This window comes from Staurois parvus, unplaced genomic scaffold (assembly GCF_062004578.1).
Source record: "Staurois parvus isolate SC_StPar_1 unplaced genomic scaffold, SC_StPar_1.0 ptg000059l, whole genome shotgun sequence".
NCBI lineage: Eukaryota > Metazoa > Chordata > Amphibia > Anura > Ranidae > Staurois > Staurois parvus.
The window spans coordinates 14522716-14541509 of NW_028317855.1; the positions used below are offsets into that span (position 1 = coordinate 14522716).

At 38.2% G+C, this 18794-nt stretch overlaps 1 protein-coding gene across 6 annotated transcripts in view; it reads right to left on the reverse strand.

Moving 5' to 3' along the window:
* The window catches only part of SASH1 (SAM and SH3 domain containing 1), a 1153074-nt gene that overhangs the window by 246114 nt on the left and 888166 nt on the right, over positions 1–18794 (reverse strand). The gene's annotated exons all lie outside the window — the stretch shown is intronic.

Sequence of the window (18794 nt, forward strand, 5' to 3'; positions counted from 1 at the left end):
TTTGACTAGATCATGGGTGTCAAACTGGCGGCCCTCCAGCTGTTGCCAAACTACAAGTCCCATGAGGCATTGCAAGATTGACAATTACAAGCATGACTCCCCAGAGGCATGATAGGACTTGTAGTTTCGCAACAGCTGGAGGGCAGCCAGTTTGATACCCCTGGTCTAGATAGAGGAACTGTGGGGAGATCTTGTGCAGGTACTCCGATGTACTGTTATGTCTCTATATGAATATTCCTCTCACAAATATAGGAAAATTAAAGTTAGCTATTTGGAGTGATGTCTATTATTTATTGTTTTGTGCTTGCATAGGCCAATGAAGCAAACAAAAAGTTCTAGCAGTTAAAGTTTGGTTTATTTCTTTAACACTATCTTACTATTTCTTGTGCGGTCTATCGCTGTTCATGTATTTTTGCCCTCCGATCTTTTATAAAGGATCTTAATGAAAGAAATGTGAAGTTTGTCACAAATCATTCTTAAAAGGATAATTTCACCTTTATACGAAAAAAAAAAAAATACTTTTTTTGCAGTTAAAAAAAATGTGCATTTATTATTTTTTGTTGCTGGAGCCTGTAAACCATTGATCGCTGGTGCTATGCAGGACTCCTGCAGACCTGTCAGTATAACTGCTTGCCCATACAGGATGCACGACAGGAAGACTCAATGAGCTACCACGGCACTCACACTGAGAACTACAAGCTGACAGCCACTAAGGCTGCCGGGATTTGTAATCTCTCATTCACAGAACAGTGAATGAGTGACGCGGACGGGCGGGTGAAGCCCCACAAGGCTAAGGGGGAAGACAAGGGGGAAGACGAGGGGGAAGCGAGGGGGAAGACGATCCCCTGCTAGCTATCAAAGTGGGGGAGTTGGGGCCCATCTGATCATAACATGTATTGGTGTAACATGTTATGAAAGGGGAACTTATCCTTTAAGGGGCTGTACAGAGGGCAAAGGCGAAGTTAATCACTTGTAAAGGTGCTGTAATAGCATTGATCTCTAGCAGTCTTGTGTAATGTATCTCCAATTTATGACTGTCTCCTGAAGTAGGTCTCCAGCCTCCAACATGTCTTACAGAATGTTCACAGTCTCTGATCATCTCCTGCGGTCATCTGCAGTTCCTGACTATCTCTTGTAGCATGTTTGTTTGGATGGCATCACGGGTTTAAACCTAAGGCTTCCTGTATGAAAAAAAATGCCCATCCACTGATCTAGACAGGCATTTGTCAGCCAAGCTATGTAAAAGCCCACACTTTTTTTTTCCATTTTAAATAGAGATTTGTTTTTGTGTCCCATTAGAAAGATTTCACTTTATTTCCTATCCTGTAGACACACCAGGAGTGGAGAAGCAATCTCCCCTAAATAAAATATATCCCCTCTAAAGCTGGTCATACATTATTATTATTACTACATCGAGTTTATATAGCGCCAAAGGGTTTGCTCAGCGCTGTACAATAGAGGGGGGGGGGGGACAATACATGAAACAGTACAGCAACAACAAACAGCACACAAGGGGTTAGAGGGCCCTACTCTTTCGAGCTTACAATCTAGACAATCTCACAATCTGATTGTACAAACGCCGTACAATCTTCTTTAGGAAGATTGACCCTCTCTATTTGTCCATTTTACTGGTATTATCAAAAGTGAAAGTAAAATCCCAAATTTTGGGTTGTCCCCAGAAAAGTAATAGAGGGGAAATCTTCCAATGGGGACACTAGTTCTGGTGACCTGGAGGCCCCAAAGGATTCGCTTACTTTGCAGGAATTTCTGCTCACTTCCTGTTTGTCTATAGGACAGAAAGTAGAGGGAAATCTCCCCAACAGGACACAGATGGCAAAAAAAATGTGACAGGGGTTATAACCCTCCCTTGCCCTATCCAAAATGAAAAAAAATGTTTTTTCTATAGTTTTCTTTCTGGACAAACTTTCTGATTTAATACTCTTATCTTTACTCCAAGCAGCTCTGCAAAAGCTGTAAATGGTTCCAAAGGTCACAATGTAGTTTAGCACACTGCCTATGACATGAAATCTATGAACAATGTTATCTCTCAAATCCTTTGTCTGCTCTGCAGATCTTTCAGGTTTCTAGGAGAAAAGTTAACTTTAAGTGAATGCTCTAGCTATGTGGATGTTCCTAGGTTTACAGATAAAATACTACACAAGGCCTATAATATTATTTATATATAAAACTTTTGTGATTAAACAGTGGTAAATTAGCATGACAGAACTTTCGTTTTTTTAAGGTGTTTTAAATATGATTGATTTTTCAATACAAAACATATACATTCACAATAGAGTAGAACATTGAAGCAACAAGCTACAGTGTGGTACATTACATGGTAATTAAATAAGACACAAGACATCATTACATTAAAATAAACTAAAAACTAAATGCTGAGAACTTGCAAAATTACATAAACTCAGAACAAGAAACTAATCAGCAACTTCTATTTATTTCGAATTACCACCACTTGGCATATATTTCAGTTGCTTATGGCATGTTCCCATCCTGTACCCATAAGGCATATTAGCACATACCAGAAAAATACTACCTGGTGTTATAAATTATATCCACTTTATCAAAGACATAAGCTTTCAACTTCAGGTATAAACACTACAATACTGGAAAGGCAGTAAGACTCAACATTTATAACAAAATTAAGAATCATGCAGAATGGCAAAGAATTATAGCTTAGAATCTGGCGCTAAAGTGACACTAAACATCTCTTTTTTTTCTCCAAAAATAATCCATACACATCTATACTTAATGTAATTAAATTTTACATGAATTTATTTCTTACTGCCTCCATGAGCTGACAAACCTCTCCCTTTCTTCTGCAATTCTGTTTGCTTATAACAAGCAGTGGTTATGTGTATGCTATGCACACTACACTTCCATTAGTCCATCTTTGGAGCCAACAAGGGTGGGTGGCTACATTCCTACATACAGTGGGGCCATGGAGAACAAACAAGCCACCCTCCAATAGGAAGATGGATTACAGAAGCATAAAAAAATTGAAGTTAGAGGAGGCTGGCAGCAATAGAAGGTAAGTTTTTCAGGAAAGAATACATACTCGCATAATTTTTTTTTTAAACCAGTTAGTTTTTAGTCACTGTAAAGTGGAACTTTCCCAACACAACTAACTAAAAAATAATGTTATTTAGCAAAGAACATATATTCCTCATTAATATTTACCTATGGAACCAAAACTAGTGTGCACTCTAAATTGCCTTCAGCATTTTTGCAGTTTCTCCTTGCTGGAGGCTGCCATTTTGCTGAAGCTCAGAAGCCCTGAGCAGCAGTAATTCTTTAGGCTGTCAGCAGATTGTCTCTACAAATTTGGTGGTGCCTAAAAACAGAGAGCAACTGAGCATGTGCAGAGCAGGTTGAGCTAGTGTATTACGGATTTTAAACAGTATAGGTACTTATATTTAATGTTTTACATAATTATACCAGCCTGAAGTGATCTAGCAGGACTTAATGTCTGACTAAAGTCCCACTTTAAGTCCCCCTACAAATATTTAATGATGTTAACATAATCAAAGGCATGCAACAACGGCAAATAAGAAAAAGCACAACTAAATGAACTATTTTAAAGGACTTAAAAAGCTCACAAAATTGCAAATTACTTTTGGAATCCCTATTGCACCAATTGCTCTGCCTTTTGAAAAATGAACTGTCAAGTCTTCCTGCTGTGGAACAGCAGAGGATTATCTAAATTGTAGAAATTCACTGCTTATAATTACATGGTGAGGACTGCTGCCTGTATATGTGTTGAGTGAAGATCTGAACAGCAGAAGAGCAACAAAGACATATGTTCTGACAACAAGATACATATCATTAAATAAGAATAAATAAATAAATTATAAAGGGTTCTGGTTGGGGTAAACGCATTTACTGTACAACAATGTAGGTATTCTGATTTTTTTTCCATAAATAGGAATACCCTACACAGTCAACATGTTACTAAATACTTTTAAAAAACATTGTAAAAGATAAGATTCCTACAAAATGGGTCTGTAGATTGCAAGTGGTACATAGATCCTTGGTGGCTCAGTAATTTGCTACCCAGTTAGGCATAAATCCAAATAATTTACAAAATAGTTTGCAACAAATATTTTGTTTAAATCTACTTTGTTTTCTCATCTGAATGAAATATTGTTTTACTTTTGTTTTCTATCACACCTACAGCTTAAAAAGAAGGAAGAACAAACTTCCTTGTAATAAAAGTGGTCCTTAGTAGTGATCATTGAATCAAAATTGCTCATTTGAAATATTTTGAATTCGCTGAATATGACCAATCTAATAAAAAAAAAAATACAGAAAACCATGCAATCTTGACTTATGAATTACATGACTCCCCGCAGAGTGGACAAAACTTCATGCACATATTGGGGTAATTTAATAGTTTGCTGATTTGCAATAGATTCACTCATCAATGGCCCTTCCTACTTTGATAGTGCTGCCAAGCTGTCAACAACATGAAAATGGAAGGGAAGTTCAGTTATTGAATATCTTTTCAGAGCTGTTAAATGTATAGCATTCAACAAACTACTTCTGTTGTCCTTAAACTGACAATGATCCATAATTCCTTCAGTATTACCCAAGGCAGGAGTCACGGTATTTATTAGAGCTCACATGCTTAGTCATGAAACACTGTAGCACAATATGAGGCATTCCAATTATATTTTGATGTGCTGACAACTACGGAAAAGGATCTGTGCCATATAGATTCATCACGCATACTTTTCAAATTATCATAAAAGTTTGTTTTTTTTTCTACGTTCACAGATCCCATGAGACTTCACACTGCATGAAAATGTCTACATTCCAGCAATTCATGCATGTTCCAACTTTACTGTCTATCCATAGTGGAATTTTTCTCTTATCTCAAACTGTACATCTAAGCATTAAACAGGTACCCTTGTCAACAAAAACAATGTTATGAGTTAATCACTTCCTCAGTGATTAGAAGAATTTAAGAAAATATTTGCTTTATGGTCACACAGAAAGAGGTATCAAATTATAGTTTCAAGTGATTCCAAAGGCTTTTTTTTTTTTTAGAAAAAATAACAAACATGTCTCTACTTACCTGCTGTGTGCAGTGGTTTTACACAGAGCAGCCTGGATCCTCCTCTTCTCGGGTCCCCCGCAGGCTCTCCTGGCCCCTACTTCCTGTCGGGTGCCCCCACAGCAAGCAGTTTGGGGTCTGCAGACCTAATCAAATGGCCCATTCACCCCTATGGATCATCAGGTATAAATGGACTTGTATCCATTTGCACCTGCCTACTTCCGATATGATCCACTAAATTAAAACAGAAGGGGATCTGTGGTCCTCCGTCTAGGTGGCTCAGATCAGAGAGCAGTCAAGTGTAAACAGACAGCAGAATCCATTTACTCCCGGCCACCCATAGAGCAGAAAGGGCTCTGTCTGTGTATGCTCAGTTTATGAACCTATCATGACCTGTAATCCATTCACTCCTTGCCACCTCTGTTCACCTGCTGGAGCCCCGACTGTCCCTGTGTAAGCTATGTGTCAATCTGGGTTGGAGCTTACTCAGAATTAAAGAAAATGTGAACCCAATCACTAAAATCTCACAGAAAAAGGTTGTTATTGCAGTTTCAACAGTCATTTTCAATATTTTCAAACCTGCAACTTTCATTGAAATAATACCGGCTTATCCTGCCATGAACTTCCTTGATCAGGCACCTGCTGTTAGAGTGACAATGTTCTGTCTCGGTCTGCCCAGTGTACTTCATTGTCACCCTGCCTTTCAATGGAGACTACAAGTGGCTTGTTCAACACATATTAGGCAGGCATGGTCTACTATTACCAATAAATAAAGAAAAAATCCTCTTGCGCTACCAAATCAAATATGATAAACTAAGAATGGCTGCAAACACCAAATTGTGTTTCCACAACACAACAAAAATTAATTAATAGATAAATAGTGCTGCGCTACTCACTAACCCTAACCATAAAGCAAAAAGTAAACACCTGACAGAGCCCCTAAGGTGATATAAGTGCATACCTAGAGAATAACCAAACACAAGTGAATGAAAATATCTAAACAGACTAGATGCCCTGCTAGGCAATACCAAATATGAACAAATCAATAAAGCTTCAACATATGTGCCAATAGACAATCTCAGTGATATATATCAAGGCATAAATAAAAATAATAATAATGATACATTTATATATAACAAAGCACACAAAATAAAAAGTGTTGAATAAACACCTGGCTGAGCCCTCAACCCACTGACAGTCTGTGAATAAATGTTTCATAAATGTAGTAAAAATCAAGAGGATATCAAAGGACATCTCATAAGGATGCTTATTGCTGTGGAAGTTATGTGATTCATGATATAACACATATGAAGGAAGTGTGGTGACATCATTTCTAGACGGTGGCTGCCGTCTTGGTACACCTGTTCCTATGTATTTTATTAAAAATGCTTGTATGGGTCTGCTGGCCTGATTTTAAAAGTTGAGTATTCTATACCTGGTTTTATACATTAAACATGATGTATTACACTATGGGATATCCTTTGATGTTTTTTTAACATGGATTTCTGATGAGGAATTGGAGAAGAAGCCAGTGAAAGTATGCTTACAGAGGAGAGCTGGTTGGATTTCGGGTTATTAAAGCGCATTTGACCTATATTCCCTATAGGTCAAAATGGGAGGTGAGCGTGCACGCTAGCTGGTGGAGGATGTTTCAGGGTGATCAATGTTCAAGTGGAATATATGCTGATTTGAAGACTTTTCTGCATTACAGATCTTGATTTTTATTACATTTACGGACATTTATTCATAGATTGTCATGGGGGTTGAGGGTCAGGTGTTTATTATTCAACATTTTCTTTTTATTTTGTGTGCTATTGTTTTATTTATATATATATATATATATATATATATAAAAATTATCATTATTATTTTTATTTATGCCTTGATATATATCACTCAGATTGTTTATTTGCACATATGAAGTTGCACTTATTGATTTGTTCATATTTGGTATTGCCTAGCAGGGCATCTAGTCTGTTTGGATATTTTCATTCACTTGTGTTTGGTTATTCTCTAGGTATGCACTTATATCGCCTTAGTTAGAGGTTCTGTCAGGTGTTTACTTTTTGCTTTATGGTTAGGTTTAGTGAGTAGCACAGCACTATTTATCTTTTCATGGTCTACTATTGTCATCATTACAAAAGAGAACAAAGGAATAAAAGAATTACCCTACACAGGAAGTGACTGTAAAGAGCCTGCCAAAAACCAACAGCACTGAATAAACAAAGTGCAAGAAAAACAAACCTGTAAGGTTCTGTAAGTGGCAGTTCACACATAGTGCACTGACTCATGATTTTACACACACAATTGTTTTCTATGTACCCTTTTTGCACTGCAACACAGCCCAGAGCCTATTATGGTTAGCTCGCATACATACATACATACATACACAAACTAGGGCCTATGTCCAACATGTCTTTGGAGTTTGTAAATGTTCTGTCTAAGACACTTACAAACCGAGGGACACTAGTGCTGCAAGGCAGGAGTGCTAACCACTACATTGCCCATGTCTGTGGGGACTTATCTTTAAAACTGGAGAAAAAAAAGTTCTGCACAAAGTTACCAATCAGGTTTTATTTTGTGGGACAAATTTTAAACAGAATTTTGATGATCACTTGATGTGCAGACTCACCACTTTTGTGGTGATTATGCTTTTGTTCTGTTTCTATGAGAATGTGCATTTATTCTCTAAAAATTGTCAAACGTCGAGCATATTGTATGCCAGTGCTTACAGCGATAACTTTGACCTGGACAAGCAAAGTGCCATCTCTGGTAATATGAAATTATCCCATTTCATGATTACTTCATTAAACTATTCCAGATGGCTTTAATACTGTACTTTCATTTATATGTGAAGTTCTATGGCTAATACAATACATAATGTATCCCTACTAGCTCTTGTATTTAATTAACTAGGAAGTCTAGGGTCAATGGACATGCAGCTTTCGTTAATAGAGAGCCAGAGGGCACAAGACTACTGGGGAGGACATTCATCTTTATTAACAGATCCTAGGTTCATAATGTAACACATTATTTGTAGCAGTTGTCATACTCAATGGTGGGACATGAAAGAAATTGAAGGATATAAGGCTGGAAACAGCTCAATGAAAGGGATGATTGTTTTACACTGAACCATGTGTATGATCCAGAGCTAAACATCAGTAAATCAGAGTTTGTAAGCTTGTGCAGTTTAACAATTTTAGTACACAAGATAATTCTTGAAAACTTGTTTGCCACCTGCAATGATATCCTAACATCTGTAGAAATGTTTCATTTACAGCTAGTTTATTGCTATAAAATGATACATTTCCCACTACCTGTAGGCAAAGCCTTGTTGGATTTTTCCCAGGAAAATATGCACAGAATCTGTATTTCTTTTCCCTGTGCTTTAAACTTTTGGCCAGCTACAGCTTTTTCTTGGAGGTTAAAACAAACTGAGTGTGTGTATATATATATATATATATATATATATATATATATATATATATATACACATATACATACACACACACACACACATACACACACATACATACATACACAAATGTGTATATACAATGTTGCTTGTTGGGGCATTCAAATGTGACCAGCCCTTCCTCTGTTCCTACTGCTTCCTCTAGTCTAACCCTGAAATAGGGCAGGAAATTACTAAAATTACTGCTGTCTAAAACCTTTTTTTGCACCACATAGGCTTGGTGTAAGGAAAAAAGAAAAAGCTTCCTGCCATTCCTCTAGTAAAAAGTGTGTGCGTAATAAAGCAGTGTGCACAGTCAACTCACCCATTTCAGGATTTCCTCAGGAAATTCATTTTTTTCCCATAGATCTACATTGCTGGATGCAGGAAACACAGTCCTAAGCCCAGTCCAAACTTAGTGAAACATTCATAATGAAAAAAACCCCTGAGACTGCTGTAACCCAAAATATAAGTGCATCCTTGCAGGTATGGTTGCTGCAATTTTTCAAGCCCACTGACAAATTACTCCCAATATTTAGTGGTTAGCATAACATCTCAGCCATCAGCAATAGATCCTGGAACTATTGGGAGACCCAATTTACAATCACAGCACTATACATCATTAATTTTGAATGTTCTTGCCAATATTGATCATCCTTGAGGTCTCCTAATCAAAGAATTGCTCCATTGTGAGAGGAACTATACAAATCTGAAGTTTTCTCTATAAAGCTCCTTACTTACAACTGGGAATAGTTAGAAATGTAGAGTAGCAACCTCATCCTACTTTTGTAATGTTCCTAGGTAGCGTGTGCATATATGAAGGTGGTAGGGATATCAGCCTGCAAGGCCCTTCTAGAGCATAGTCTATTGTGAATTGTATGTTCTTAAACTGCTGCATAAAATGTGTGTTTTATATAATAGACTAAAATATAGATTATAATCCTTTCTTGGTACTAACCACAAGAAATCTATTCATAGCAGTTTACACAGTAAAAATGACTAGTGTTTTCTGTGTCTGATTTCAATGGCTTGTACTGTTCTGTGTAACCTTCTTCACTCACCTCCCAGATAAGAACTGTTGTCTAACATTCAACTGTATTACGTAGAATGGCCTTGTAGTGGACAAAGAGCCTTGTGCATGGCAAGCCATCTCATAATAAAAAACAAAAGAATGAGCTACACCAGACAACAGTTATATGAAAATGAAAGTAAAAAGGATCACAGACTGGTTCACATATCTGAGATCAGCTTTTCTAGCTGCCGCTGTATCACAAATGACTCCAGATAGCAATACTAATCATTTACCCATAGTTCTTCTGAGAACACTGTATGAAATGTCCTAAGAATGTGCAAATCAATTTGCATGAGTCACAACTCTTAAGCTGGCTATAGACAGCCATAGAATGTCGGCAGGTTCAGAATGGGCCAGCCGAGATTCGAAAATGTATGGGCAGGCTGAATTTATCCAAGTTAATCGATCGATCAACTTGGGTACAATCAGCCTGCCAAATTTTACATGCGATTATTGCTAGAGGCTGTTATAGCCGCTAACAATGATCACTGTATTCTCCTGGCGGGACGGCTTTCCCTGCCGAGAGAACACAATTCGCTCTGTCTATGGCCAGCCTTAGCTGGGGTTCAGCGATTCACTTTACTGGTGAACGAGAGTCATTCAAGTGAACTGGCAACATTACCCACTTACCAGCTCACTGTAGACTGTCAGCAACCCCTCCTCAAAAGGCCTATGCTCTAGGCAGACATAGGATCCCCTCCTTTTAAGGCCAAAGATGATTCTGGGGAGACAATCCCCACCCCAACACTTTGGCTTGTCAAACTGAGGTACTAACGTAGCCTGTTAAAGTGTCACTAAAGGCAACACTTTTTCTTTTTAATTTTTGGAGAGAGAAAAGGAGGGGGATAACGCCTGTCAGGGTTTATTTTTGTGTGTCCCATTGCGGAGATAACCCTTCAGTTCCTATTCCTTAAAATAAGGGAATCCCAGGATGTCACCAGAACTAGTGTCCACATTGGAAGATTTCCCATCTATTACTGTATATATCAACCCAAAATGTGGGATTTTATTTTACTTTCACTTTAAATTGATAATGGTAAACAGGACAAATAGAGAAGGTGAATCTCCCTAACAGGGGCAGTGAGAACAATAAATACAAGAGTGCTAATCCCTCCCAGCCCTATCCAATGCCTTTAGTTATACATTAATATTTCCCTATAATTTTCCAGGAAATATGGACTATTTCCTAATGCTTACAAGAAGCTATTTATATGGTTTCTAAGGATTCTATCATATAATTTACAGCACTCTAGGTCACCAAAAGGTGCTTTGTTCACTATCAGTAAAAAGCTGAAGCAGGAAACATATGCTTGAACTCCAGAGCAGAACTCACAGCTGTGTGAATGCTGATGCCATTGTTTAAAAAGAATTTAAACCCAAAACTAATAATGTGATATATTGCACCTTACCACCAATCATACATGTGGTGGGTGCATCAGTTTTCACCTGGTGATCTGGTCAGTAACACACCTCCGGTATTAGAGTGCCTCCACTGTGGAGGAGCACAGCGGCACCTTTGGACAGCTGGGGGTTGGATGTGTTAGCAGATTTAGATACACTGACTTTGAAACCAACTCCAGCTAATATTTAATAAGCAGTTACAGCAAACATTTTTCTTTCTTTGGGGATAATGGTTTCACATAAATAAATACAAGCTAATTATTGTAAGCACCTCTGTCATTGTTAAATGGTTTGTCTCATCCCTCTAACTGCTACATCTGTGGGGCAGCTTGTTATGTTGAAAAACAACAGACTTACTGGCAGGATCACCAAGTGCTAATCCTAATCCTAAATCCTAAAAAAGAAAATGAATACAGCCATCACATCTCAGAATTAGTAAGCTGCAATATAATAAATGCTTGTACTCTTTGGCTCTTTGTTATCCACTGTAGTCAGATTTCAAAGACCTCTAACAAGCTATTGGTTGAGTACAGATACAGTATATAAATTCATTTAAAAAAAAAAACCAATGTGTTTTATATTACTGATACTATAATCAATAATCTGTAATTTTTATTTATAATTATATTCCTACAAGCAGAAAAAGTTGAGCCAACCAGGCTTCACTGCACCACACTATGTAAATGTATGGGGTAGTGGTTAACAGTCAGCTACTTCAGCAAATAAACTACAAATATTAATTTCCCTGTACTGTAATGTGGCTCAAGTTTTTTTACCTTCATGCATCCTATATATGAAGGTAAACCCCCCCCCCCCCCAATACTCACCTAAGCTCCATCACGATCTACGAGAGTGTCGGCTTGCCGGGGGGCTCTTCCTTCTCATTGGCTGAGACGGCAGCAGGAGCCATTGGCTACTGTCAATCACAGCCAGTGAGACAATGAAGAGAGAGAGGGGACGGGGTCAAGCCGCAGCTCTGTGTGTTAATGGAACACAGAACAGAGGCCCACTTTTTAGGTTGTCTCCCAACCCAGCCTGGGACTGGACAATGAAAGGAGAAGCAATAGACTGATGTCACTCTGCCCTCTCCTCCTATCAGCATGTTATCACATGAGCACTGCAGCACAACTGATTGGTTGCTTCTTTCTCACCCAGAGCTCAGTTCACTAAAGAATATTGCATGAGATAATTGAATTACGTGACACATTTTCTCCAATTATTTCATGTATTATTCAAAATGTCAATTTATAGCCAGTTTATGCAGTATTTACCGCACAAGTAAAAAATGCATAGTAAATACAACATAAACAGACTCTGAAGTCAATTCACTAAGCTAAATAAATAAATATATAAATACATTAGTTGAATAAGTCGTCGTCTAGCCACGAGTTATTCAAGAAAAAAAATAGTGCTGCTTGTTAGGGAGCCAGCACCCACTGACTGTTGGGGAATGGGCGGCCACCAGTGTCCTTAACAACCAGTAACTGTCATGGTTGGTAAGGAGCAGGCGGCAGTCGTGTCCTTAACAACTGATGAGTCAGTGGGGAACCCGCTGACAGCTGACTCCTCATTATAATACCGCATGTTTTCACTACTAACATACCGCATGGCTTCATAAAATAACTTGTGCGGTATTTTAGTAGCATTTTTAGTGAATGTCAACAAACCTTTCGAAAAACGCTGCGCAGTATCTTACCACACACTTGGATGCGATAAGATACTGCTTTGTGAATTGTCCCCCAAGTTCTGCACCACAATGCAATACAAGAGGCCGATACCAAGTCAAATTCAGGTACATTACATTATACATTGCTTGTATAAATAAATACATTTAATTATAGTTTACTGAATATAGAGCTGCATTATTTGGCTGCCATGTGTCTTTAACATATGCCTGGAGTTCAGCTTTAAGTAAGGAGGGTGTTTTAGATTATGTTCCACATTCAGCAAAATGACAGCAGATGGTGGAAGAGTTTGTGTACACAGCAGTTTGTGGGCATTCTCCATATGATTATGCAAGAACCACATTTACAACTTGATGTGCCTGAAACTATTAGCATACTTCTCAAACATCCAATTTTGACAACTAAAACCAAAATTAACTTCCTCAAAATTGTAAGTGTTTATTATGGATTCAATGAGTGCAAAAACTAACAATTATAAACTTTAAATTAGCCAGTAAAAATTAACACATATTGAAAAAAACATGTCAGTGTCAACGCCAAGAGTTTAGCACATGATCACCACATCCTGATGGTTATTCAACATCAGCACATGTCCCTCAGGACACAAAAGGGAGGTTTATGGCATTTGTGAAGTGTGTCATCTCTCAAATGATCTGCATACATATATTAAAATCCGAGTTTATTATTACAATTCAACCTGTCATTAAATTGGCCATAATAAAAGAGAAGGAAACAATAAAAACCATACGGAGTGTAACCGCTATGAAAACAAACCCTATATGTACAGACCAATCCACAGCAAGACATAAATGTTATTGATCTAAACCAGGAGCAGACATAAGCAAAGTCTCTTGGATTCTAAACAAATGCATATATTGCATATTATTGGAAAAAGGAGTTGACTGTGGAGGAGTTCTGATGCTTCAATGCATTTCACAACATGCTTCTTCAGGTGTGAGGACGGTTCCCAACGAAAAATTTTTAGGTGTGGAAAAAACAGTCTCACAAGCATAACCCCATGGCTAAAGCACCATCTCTGTGTTTCGGATGTCCAGTGAAGTGTGTCTGGATGGTGTAATGAGCCCATGCATCCCTATAAGTTAGTCACACCAGAGCAATGATTGTCATTGTGCGAACACCACTCTTCTGAAGAAGCATGTTGCAGAACACATTGAGACATCAGAACTCCTCCACAGCCAGCTCCTTTATCCTAACAGATGTTAACCAAAATGTTCCTTATATTTTTTAAACTTTTGTGTTCACACTTGAAAAATGTATCTATTTCATTCTTGTTCTAAAGATTTGTCCCTAGAAAAAAAATTGTTATCTAAAGTACCTATGATTTGCACTACTGAAAAACTGCACCACAAAGCCCCTGCTTTTCTGCAATGCAATTTTAACAGGGTTCCTCAGGAACCAGCAGGAAATGGAAAACATCAGTCAGATGTTTTAGCAGCACTGCCTTGCATCTCTAAGTCTACTGTAAGGTAATAGAGGGCTCATGGACAGGTTCTTCTACTTCTGGTAAGTGGTCAACTCCTAAGGGTTTGTACCGATGTGTGCTTTTGTTCCAGGATAGTCTAGTAATAATCATATGGTCCTATTATAGTGAAACTCTCGACACTTCACAGAAGTACTAACACTTATCACGCTACCACAAAAAAGGATTTAATAGGCAGGTATTCCTGATATAACAGGAATTAAAGGAAAGTTTTCTCAGCAAGGACACAAACAGCATTAAAAGTCTAACAGAATGAGTAAGTCTTAGAAACATTAGCATCAAAAACGTTTATCAAGTTAAAGTGGTTCTAAAGTCAAACTTTTTTTTCCTTAATGCATTTCCAGCATTGAGGTGAAAAACCTTCCACTAGCTATCTGCAGAAGTGCTGCTCTATCTTTCTGCTCTCACAGGAAAGACTGAGAACAATGGGAGCCATTGGCTTCTGCTGCTAGTCAAATTCTATGAGAAGAATCCTTGGCGTGGCCAAGCTGCTCTGTGCATATGGATGCACATAGCCCGGTTGGGGAGCATGCCCACACGTGTGCCCTCCTAGCACACAGCTTCCTATGGTGCCGCACGGAGTAGAGGATGAGCAGACAGCATCGGCGGAAACACCAGAAGAGGAGGTAAGGGGCTGCTCTGTACAATTCCTTGCACAGAGGAGGTAAGTATAACCTATTTTTATTTTACTGGAACAAATAGGAGCATTTAGTATCACTTTAAAGTTGAACTCCAAAAAGATGGACAAATGTAGTTGTGCATTCATAGAAATTACCATTATGAGCATTTCATTTACAATTAACATAAGCTTAGTTTGAGTTGACATTGAGCAAGATGGATGAGCTCACCACTCTGTTGCTGGTCCTTCACTGTCCGTTTACAAGCTGGTCACAGGTTGGTGACCTAGTTGTATTGTATAACTGCAGCAAAAAACAGTCAGGTCACAAAGCTTGCTGTGTTGTTTGGCAGGAATGCATTAAATTAAGAGCAGCTGGACAGAAATACAAATCCCTTGGCAGGTACAAACAATCACACATACTTATTTCAATTTATTTCAAGTTCAGCTTTAATATTTGTTGAAAAACAGCAGTTACTTGTAAAAATAAAACAAGTATTTTTATGTTATGTAGTAAGAAGCTGTAATACGTACAATGTGTATATTTTAAGCACAATGGGTACTTACATTCAGATTAGATACAAAAGTGCCCCCTGAAATTAGCCTTGTCACAATTTTTTTAGCAATATATGTGACTATGATCTTCTTATCATAAGTAATCTTATCAAACAACATAGATACTTTTAAAACTTAATTCCCATATACAGTTAGCAAAATATATATGTACACAGGGTACACATATTTGCTGATTAAATAGGTAGGCTCTCTCTAAAGCGTACTGAGCTCATGTAAGTAGTCCTTAAAGGAGCTGATCTGTATAGAGACAGGTGAGCTGCCATTTATGCATTGGTTTTGAAGAGGGAAGATCTGGGACTCATCATTGTCTTTGCTTTAGTATCTAGTGAGTCACTGACCCAGACTTCACATGTGCGTATCAGCTGTCCCCACACCTTGCTTATTCTACGTCAGTAACTCACCAACAAAAAAAAGCAGGATCAGCAAGACAGCTGTAGAGCCTGCACCTTAAAAATGAGTAAGCAAAGTCATCAGTCATATTTCTATCCTGATAGCCTTCTTTAATCACACCAGTCCAAATACCTGTGCAACTCAAACTGATCATGATAAAAACATAAAAGTGACCTAATCTCTGTAATGGTTGTGTGCATTAGGCACATAAAAGCTGTAGGCGACATCCATCTTGTTCAGGTCTCAGCCATTTTTGTCATGAGCCCAGTGATCATAACCCCTCTCTCCTCCTGAAATCCATGGAAGTCATAGCCTTAACCTTTAACGCAACCTTTAACACACTTCAAAAGAGCCTGTTATCTCAACTTAGGGACAGCAGACACCAGCACACAGGCCTTTGTCAGAACTGTAAACAGCTCATTGAAGTCCTGGCAGGATATCTTTTTCTGTTGAGGTTTCTGCTGACCATAAAATATCTACAGATTAACACTTTTGATCTTTTTTATTATTAAACCATATTTGGAAAGTGCTGAAATTGTCTCTAAAGCTTTTAATGCAAACTAAAAGAATCCCTGTCTCCTTAAGAAGTGCTACTGCAGTTTAAATCTCTGAACATACCTGTCTGTGGTTACAATGCATGTTCCAAACATTTATTCTAAAATCAGTTTTTATTGCAAAGATTGTCAGTTTCCTCCTCAGTCAAAATGTGGTGATGGTAGCTTAAAGAGTTAATTGCCTAATTACCTTAACCCAGTGACAATTGCTCTGGTATCTAGATTGTGGTCCCAAAAGCTGGAAAATCTTTGTGCAGGGTGCAGCTGAGAGTGGCATTGTTGTGCAAGTGACAGCGCGGTGTGAGATTGGCCAGTCCTTTGTCATGAGTTGGTGAGAAGGGCAGGAGTTGGGCACCATGTTTGTGACAATCTCTAGTAAAACCTGTATGTCACAGATGTAGATCCAGATATACAGTACAAGCAACTTAGTACTGCCTGGTCCCACATTTTGTTATCTATTAGAGAGTATGTAACCCAACATTTCATGTTCCTGATAAGTGCCTGCTGTACCCTGTACTTGTATTTAACCACCTCCTTTCAGGGCACTTCTACCCCCTTCCTGCCCAGACCAATTTTCACCTTTCAGCACTCTCACACTTTGAATGATAATTACTCAGTCATGCAGCACTGTACACAAATGAAATTTTTGTCCTTTTTTCACAAAAATAGAGCTTTCTTTTGGTAGTATTTAATTAGCACTGAGTTTTCTATTTTTTACACTATAAATTAAAAAAGATCGAAAAGTTTGAAAATAAATGCATTTTTCTTCGTTTCTGTTATCAAATTTTAATTAGTAATTTTTCTTCATATATTTAAGTTAAATGTATACTGCTACATTGCCTTGGTAAAAATAATCCCAATCAATGTATATTATTTGGTCTGTGTGAAAGTTATTGAGTCTACAAGATATGGTAGCAGATACTGAAAATTGATCACACCTGATAAAACCAGATATACAGACGGCATTTCTTGAGACCCTAACATGCCAAGACAGTACAAATACCCCCCAAATGACCCCTTTTTGGAAAGTAGACATTCCAAGGTTTTTAATAAGATGCATGCTGAGTTTTTTGAACCTCATATTTTTTCCCACAATTCATAGGAAAATTAAGAAAGTAAATAAAATTAGTTTTTTTTCACACAATTGTTATATTAACAGGTTATTCCTCTCGCACGGCATATGCATACTTGCAGCTTCACACCACAACACATTCTGCTGCTCCTCCTGAGTATGGGGATACCACATGTGTAAGACTTTTCCACAGCCTGTCCACATACAGAGGCCCAACATCCAAATAGCACCTACAGGCGTTCTGGAAGCATAAATTACACATCTCATTTCCTGACTATCACATTGTTTAAGGCCCTGGAGCACCAGGACAATGGAATTACCCACAAAATGACCCCATTTTGTAAAGAAAACACCCCAATGTATATTTTATGAGGCATAATGAGTCTTTTGAACATGTCATTTCTGTCCACAAGTTTGCAGAAAATGTTGAAGGAATATTAAAATGTTTTTGTTTTTTTTTTACACAAAGTTTTCAATTTATAAGATATTTCTAACACATAGCATGTACTTAACAAAAATTACACCCCAAAATACATTCTTCTACTCCTCCTGAGTATGGAGATACTACTTGTGCAAGACGTTTCCACAGCCTGGCCACATCCAGAGGCCCAACATTCACTGCTTGCAACTGGCTCATACTCAAAATCTGAGTCTGACAGAGAGAGATCCCCGCTACTCTCGTCCATCATACTCAGTATCTGGAAAGCCTCCTCGCTGGTGTATAATTTTTTAGACATGTTTATGCTGCACTGCTGATATTGCTGTGGATCACTGGTACAGATGTGGATTTTACACTTGTACGATGTGACAGATGTGAAATATACCCTGGTACGCTGTAACAGATGTGGATCACTGGTTCAGATGTGGAATTTACACTGGCACACCGTGACAGATGAAGATCACTGGTACAGATGTGGAATTTACACTGGCACGCTGTGACAGATGTGGATCACTGGTACAGATGTGGATTTTACACTGGAACACCATGACAGATGAGGATCACTAGTATAGATGTGGAATTTACACTGGTACGCCATGACAGATGTGGATCACTGATACACCGTGACAGATGTGAATCACTGGTACAGATGTGGATTTTACACTGGAACACCGTGACAGATGTGGATCACTAGTACAGATGTGGAATTTACACTGGTACGCCATGACAGATGTGGATAACTGGTATGCCATGACAGATGTGAATCACTGGTACAGATGTGGTTTTTACACTGGAACACCGCAACAGATGTGGATCACTAGTACAGATGTGGAATTCACACTGATATGCCATGATAGATGTGGATCACTGATACACCGTGACAGATGTGGATCACTGGTACAGATGTGGATTTTACACTGGTACACCGTGACAGATATGGATCATTGGTACAGATGTGGAATT